This window comes from Choloepus didactylus, chromosome 2 (assembly GCF_015220235.1).
Source record: "Choloepus didactylus isolate mChoDid1 chromosome 2, mChoDid1.pri, whole genome shotgun sequence".
Lineage (NCBI taxonomy): Eukaryota > Metazoa > Chordata > Mammalia > Pilosa > Megalonychidae > Choloepus > Choloepus didactylus.
In genome coordinates, this window is record NC_051308.1 from 217,936,317 (window position 1) to 217,942,876 (window position 6,560).

At 39.3% G+C, this 6,560-nt stretch overlaps 1 pseudogene; it reads left to right on the forward strand.

The window, feature by feature from the left end:
• The first annotated feature begins 739 nt into the window (after positions 1-739).
• Positions 740-2,763, forward strand: LOC119520128 (annotated as a pseudogene).
• The last annotated feature ends 3,797 nt before the right edge of the window (positions 2,764-6,560 follow it).

The window sequence follows — 6,560 nt, forward strand, 5'->3', positions numbered from 1 at the left end:
ACGAGAGCAGTGAGGTGACATGGTCAGAGATCTAGAATAGAGAAAGGAAACCAGTGGCTTCAGGCTATATTTGATCTGTACATATGCTTTACTTGACCTGCTTAATATAAAAAAATTGAATTGGTTGCCAGTACTTAAACATTGGGAGATTTCACATTTAAAAACAAAATTCTAGATTTTTAGTTTTTCTTGAAACATCAGAAGTTCTTGGAGTCCTGGGCCCATACTCCTCCAAGCAATACTTAGCTGCCACCTTAAGAAGGCACTGCCTCTAGCCTTGAGGCATTTATGCTACCATCCTGGTTCTTTAGGCATTTGAGTTAGTGACCCTGTCCTAGAGGGATCATTCTGGAGGTGGAATGGGAGAAGAGATTAGAGCTGGGCAGGGGAAGCCAGAGGAACCTAGGAAGAGAAGGGAGTTCTATTCAAGTTGGAGACACCTAGACCCAAGGGAGATTATATCTGGACTCAGTCGGGCCCAGGCTTCGGGATGGGGGACAGGGATAATCTTCAGAAATTAGAGTCCTCTCTTCATCAGAAGCTTTCTTTGGGCTCAGAGAATATAGAAAACAAAACAGGAGGGCTCTGGTGGCACAGAGTTAATGTGAGAGGCCCAGCCGCAGAGCACGGGGCGGCAGGTGGGATGCCGGTCCCTGGCGGAGTGGTTCTGGCAGCGTCCGTGGAGACCCTGAGAAGTTTTGACCGAGTGGATGTGGGAAGGTAAGTTTGCAGAACTGCAATGGAGGTCAGAACTTAAATACAGAAGGTTAGTGGGTCATCTGATTCTGTGACTACATGGAACAGGAAGAGTTTGTTTTTGTTCCTCAGCATGCAGATGGTACTTCTACAAAAGATGAAAAACCTCAACTGAAGTTTCTAATGATGATGAACAATGGGAGAAAGCCATGGAAGAAATTTTGAGAGTTTCTGAAAAAGGGCAAAGCGATCTTTCTGTTGATCCTCAAAGTTCCAGTGAGATTTTAGTAGACCATTCACTTGGAGATGTTTCAGCCAACTAAACAAATAAGCCATCTCTTCAGTTAATTTTGGATCCATCAAATACAGAAATTTCTACACCCAGTCCATCTTCTTCAAGTGGACTACCTGAAGAAGACAGCATTTTATTTAAAAAACTGACCTACTTAGGACGTATGAAGGTTTCTTCTCTGCGTAATGAAGTGGAAGCTTTATGAGCAATGGCAATTACAAAATCTTCTAGTCAGTACCCCTTTGCTGTTACTCTGTATGTGCCAAATATTCCAAAGTTACTGTTAGAATCATAGACCCATCTAGCAATGTGGAGATAGCATCTTTGCCAATCCATAAAATGTTAGTCTGTACATGATGGGACAACAGAGAGTGATTGCTTTGCATTTACAGCGAGTTCCCATGGCTCAGAAGAATTTCAGATACATGTTTTCGCCTGTGAAATTAAAGAGGCACAGCTAAATAGCAAGGAAATGAACTTTGAAGAACTGGAGAACCTGCTGCTTGGAGAGGTAGAAACACTGCAGCAGAAGGAAATTGAAAGGGACCTGGCTGCAAGCATTTTCCATGACTATAATGAGTCCCTGTATGAGACCTGAAGAAGTTTGTCAGTGAAAGGCAGGAAGCTATCTTTTCAAGAAGGGGCAACAGCATGGTTGCCACTACCAACTGCCACTGTGATGCTCATATTTCACCATAAGACCCTGAGCAGCAGACACCAGCAGTGGTAGAAGAGGCCAGTGAGGGTGATGGCTCTGTTAAACACCTGTGTCACAAGGATTAGGTGTTCCCCAGAAGAGTTAGGACACATTTGACTTCTTACCCTGCAGATTTTCTTGCAGCACTCTGCTCAAGTGGATCTCGATTATCTGTGGGAAATGAGTTTGGGAATCCAGAAGCTTCTTGAAGCCAGGGAGAATGATGTGCTAGGCTTCTATTGAAGAAATGCAGACGAAGTGAAATATCAGAAAGCATAGTGAAAATAGCCAAGGAGACACCTATTCTTTCTTTATGGATATATTATGCAAAACTGTTCTAAAGATACTGTTGAAGGCTTAGTTGACTCCATTTAAGATTTTATTTCTACTAGCCAATGTAACCATTTGTTTTCAAAACATGTTTTGATGTTTGTTGTTTTAATGTACTTGTCATTATTACTAGACTTTTCCAGTGTTATATTTTAGAAGCAACGTTGTTCTCATCTGGTGTTAAAGGCATTCGAAGTATTTTATGATAAATATCAAGGATCTCATTGGGAAGCTCTTTATTCTTAACGCACTGTTTCTTCTTTAGGTTGCTGATACGCTACTAAATAGAACAAAACCTTATTCCTTGCATGGAAAAATATTATTTCTAAAGACTTATTTAATGAGAAGATAGTTTAGCAAAATGGCTTGGTTTTGGAAGGCAATTTAGAGTTATTTTATTGATGTTTTCCTTAAATAAATTGATTTTTATAATTAAAAAAAATTCCTAGATAATATACCTCTAATTTTAGCTCCTTTCAATGAGTAATGTATTTGAGCAAGTTGTCTTAAAATTTTTAATACATACCTTTCAAGGTGCCTTTCACAGAATGACTTTTCTACATATATTTCTTGGGTGAGCATTTTTTAGCATTTGATGTTTCTAAATGAGTGGATTCTTTTTCATCAACATTAGTGAAAAGGCTTCATCTTGCAAAAACTAGCTATGATATTTAATTTAAGTAAATACTTTTATTATTTAATAGCATTTTTTAACTGCTAATATGTGATAAATATTTGAGAATTTGGAAAATAATGAAATAAAGAAGAAAATAAAAGTTATTTAAATTTCTACCAGAGTTAAGATTTTGTTTTTTTATCCTTCGGGACATCTACATGTGCCTTCCTCCTCATACCTTCAAAAAAAAAAAAAAGGCAATTATGTAGTTTTACGTTTAATTCGTGTTTTCTGTTAGGAACTGCTTTCTGGGGTGAAAATTGTGCTTTATTATTTGTCAGCAAACCCTTGATTTCTGCAACAAACAAACAAGCAAACAGGAAATCCACTGTGATGTTGGCTGAGCTGAGAGCAAATATGTGAAGTTTTGGAATTGAAACAAGATAAATACCCTTCTTCTGGGCCCAGGGTCACTCCTGCCCTCTCCATATGTCAGCGAGATAATAGATGAATAAGACCATGCTCCTTACTGTAAAAGAAATGGAAGGTCTTGTAGGATTGGAAGACAGTTTAAAAGCTAAATAATATGTGCTGGGTAATAGAATGGAAAAGTGTTCATTCATTCAACAAATATATTTTGAGCACCCTGCAAGGTGCTGTGCTGGGGAAATGGCTTTGAAGACAGACCAGCCCCTGCCCTGCTAGAGCTTATACCCAGGCAGTTTGGGAAATCAGAGGATGATGAAATTAATTCTGAAGGAGGTTTGCATGGGGTGGGAATTCTGGAAAGTGGATGTTTGAGCTGGGCCCAGAAGAAAGAATAATATTTTGCTAGGGGTTGGGTTGAAGTATAGAAGGTCCATTCTAGACAGAGAAAAGAACAGAAAGAGGGGCACAAATGGGTTGGAATATGTAAGATATTTGAGGAATAGTGAGGTATTATGTTGGAGTTGTCTTTTAACCTAAATACCATTGGATTTTTTTCCCTATAAATTGAATTCTTTAAAATTGAACTATTTCAAAAATAGCTTGAATGAGAAACCAATCCAAGTGAAAACACTGTTGTCCCAGGGTATAAGATTTCACCATAACATAAGGTAATCTTTTAAAATTAACACAACACCCCAAAACTTACACGTTGAAATGAGAGATTTTTCTATTCCTCTTTTCAACTTTCCTTCAGAAGCTAAAGTCCATTCTTCAGACTATTATCCCAGGTGATAAATTTTCATTCTTGAGGGTGAATTTAATTTTGAGAAGCAAATTATTCAACACCAAAGTTAGTGAATATAAGGTAGTAATTGGGGAGAAGGATTTTGAGGACAAAATTGGGCAAGACTGCAGAGTAGTGAAAGTGTGACTTTTAAAGTGGTCCTGAAGTCAATTCTAAAAAATGAGATCCCAAAATACTTTCAAGCAATGATGTCAGGTCAGAGCAAGGGTGGACACACCCACTTAAGGCAACTACTTGAAGGCCAGCACTTGTTCCATTCATTCATTCAACAAATATTTATTAAATACCTCCTAATAGATGCCAGGCACTGTTCTGGCTGTTGAGGTCAGCAGTGAACAAAAGATAGGATGCCTGTTTTTGTGCGGCTTACTTTCTAGTTAGGGGAGACAGATAATCACCAAGTGAACAAGCAGGGTAAAAATAAGAGTTAGCAAAACAATAAAACAAGAAATTATGAAGCAACTGAGAAGGGGACAGGGTTATATACTTTAAGTGGGATGGTCAGGAATGGCATTTCTGAGGGGATACTGAAGGGTGAGAAGAAGCCAGCCATGGCAAGTGCTAGAGGAAGGGCACTCTGGAAAAAAAGGAGCAGCGAGCGAAGGGGCCCTGAGGCAGGAACTGATTAGGTGAATTCTAGGAACAGAAGAAAGGCCATGTGGCTGGCGAATATAGTGAGCACAAGAGAGCACAAATAGCAGATGAGGTGGATGAGGTAGGTAAGGTCAAAATCCTGTATGGAGGTTATCAGGCGCACAGGTGGGGGTGGGAAATGAGTTAATGCTCAATTGGTACAGAGTTTCTGTTTGGGGCAATGGAAAAGTTTTGAAAATGGATGGTGGTGATGGTAGCAAAACATAGTGATTGTAATTAACACCATTGAATTGTATGCTTGAAAGTGGTTTAAATGGGAAATTTTATGTTGTATATATGTTACTACAATTAAAAAAAAAACTTATAGAACTGTTCAACTCAAAGAGTGAATCCTAATGTAAACTATGGACTATAGTTAATAATATAATTATAGTAATATCGATTCATCAATAACAAAGGTACTACACTAAAGCAAAATGTTAATAATAGTGAAATTGGGTATGTGGGGAGGTATATGGGAGCTCTGTACTTTCTGCATCATTTTTTTTTCCTGTAAACCTATCATGGCTATATTAAAAAAAAAATCCTATATGGCCTTGAAGGCCGTGGTGAGGAGTTGTCTCTGGCTGCTGTGTAGAGACTGGGAGAAGAATAAAAGCACAAAGACCATTTAGGTGACTATTACAATAAATAGTCAACAAGTATTTATTGAGCATCTACTATGCGCCAAGAACTGTGTTAGATACAAGAGGTATAATGGTGAATGAGATGTGGGATCCTGTCTTCAAGTTGCTGAAAAGAGTCAGGGACACGGACAAGTAAATGGGCAGTTGCAAATCAGTGTGGTGTGCTAGAAAAGGATAAGTAGAGGGTGCAGTGGGAATACAGAGGAGGGTCACCTAGGCCAGGCTGGGAGTTGAGGAATGCTTCCTGGAGGAGGTGTCATCCAAGCTAAACTTGAAGGACCTCAGGAGATAGCCAAGTGAAGGGCTGGGGAAGGGCATCCCAAGTATATGCAAAGGCTTCAAGGGGAGAGAGAACTTTGTGAGTTTGAGGACCTGCAAGTAGTTCAGCATGGCTGGATCTTACAGGTGTATATCCTCTTAAAAATGAAATCAGTCTTAATTTTATTTTATTTTTGCATTTTATTTTCTAAGTCTCCTGAGTTTGCACAGGAAAGGCATTCAGAAGTTTTTCAGCAGGGGAATGACATGGCTCAGGAACCTGTCCAACTCTCAACTACCTCTCCAACTAATTTCCTCAAACCAGTCTTCATAATCATCTCGAGCTGAAACATTGAACCTGATACTAAGTGCTGGAAAAAAAAAAGCATACTGGTTGAATATTCCTGTTTTCCTTAACCAGACGGAAAATAACAGAGGAGGGGAAAAAACCACGGTGTTATTACCCTCCCGGAAGTAGGAAACGCTTATCTGGAAACTGCCTGAGACCACATAGATTCCGCTGTCTGTGAGGCCACACGCAGTACAGAGGTACAGTGTGGTGCAGAAACTTGGGGCCTGCTTTAAGCTTTTTTATGCACTCTTGGAAGATCCAGTTTATCAAAGGATGGGACCAGATAGTTGCTTTTAAGCCCCAACAAGCTGACTCATTAGGTTTGTCCCTAACCTCTAGGGAAGTTGTGTGTAAAATGGATAACTCTACTGGCAGAGTTTGGCACCTTGGCAATCACAGTTGTTCCCAAGACAGGCGCACTAGGCCCTTATGGCTTTCCAACACCTCTTTTTTTTTTTTTTTAAAGTTTTTTTCTTTTTATTGCGATATATTCACATACCGTACAATCATCTATGGTGTACAATCAGCTGTTCACAGTACAATCATATACTTGTGCATTCATCACCCCAATCTATTTTTGAACATTTTCCTTATACCAGAAAGCATCAGAAAAAGAATAAAAAAATAAAAATAAAAAAAGACACCCAAATCACCCACCATCCCACCCTATTTTTCCTTCAGTTTTTGTCCCCATTTTTCTACTCATCCATCCATACACTGGATAAAGCGAGTGCGATCCACAAGGCTTTCACAATCACACCGTCACCCCTCGTAATCTACATTGTTGTACAATCCTCTTCAAGAG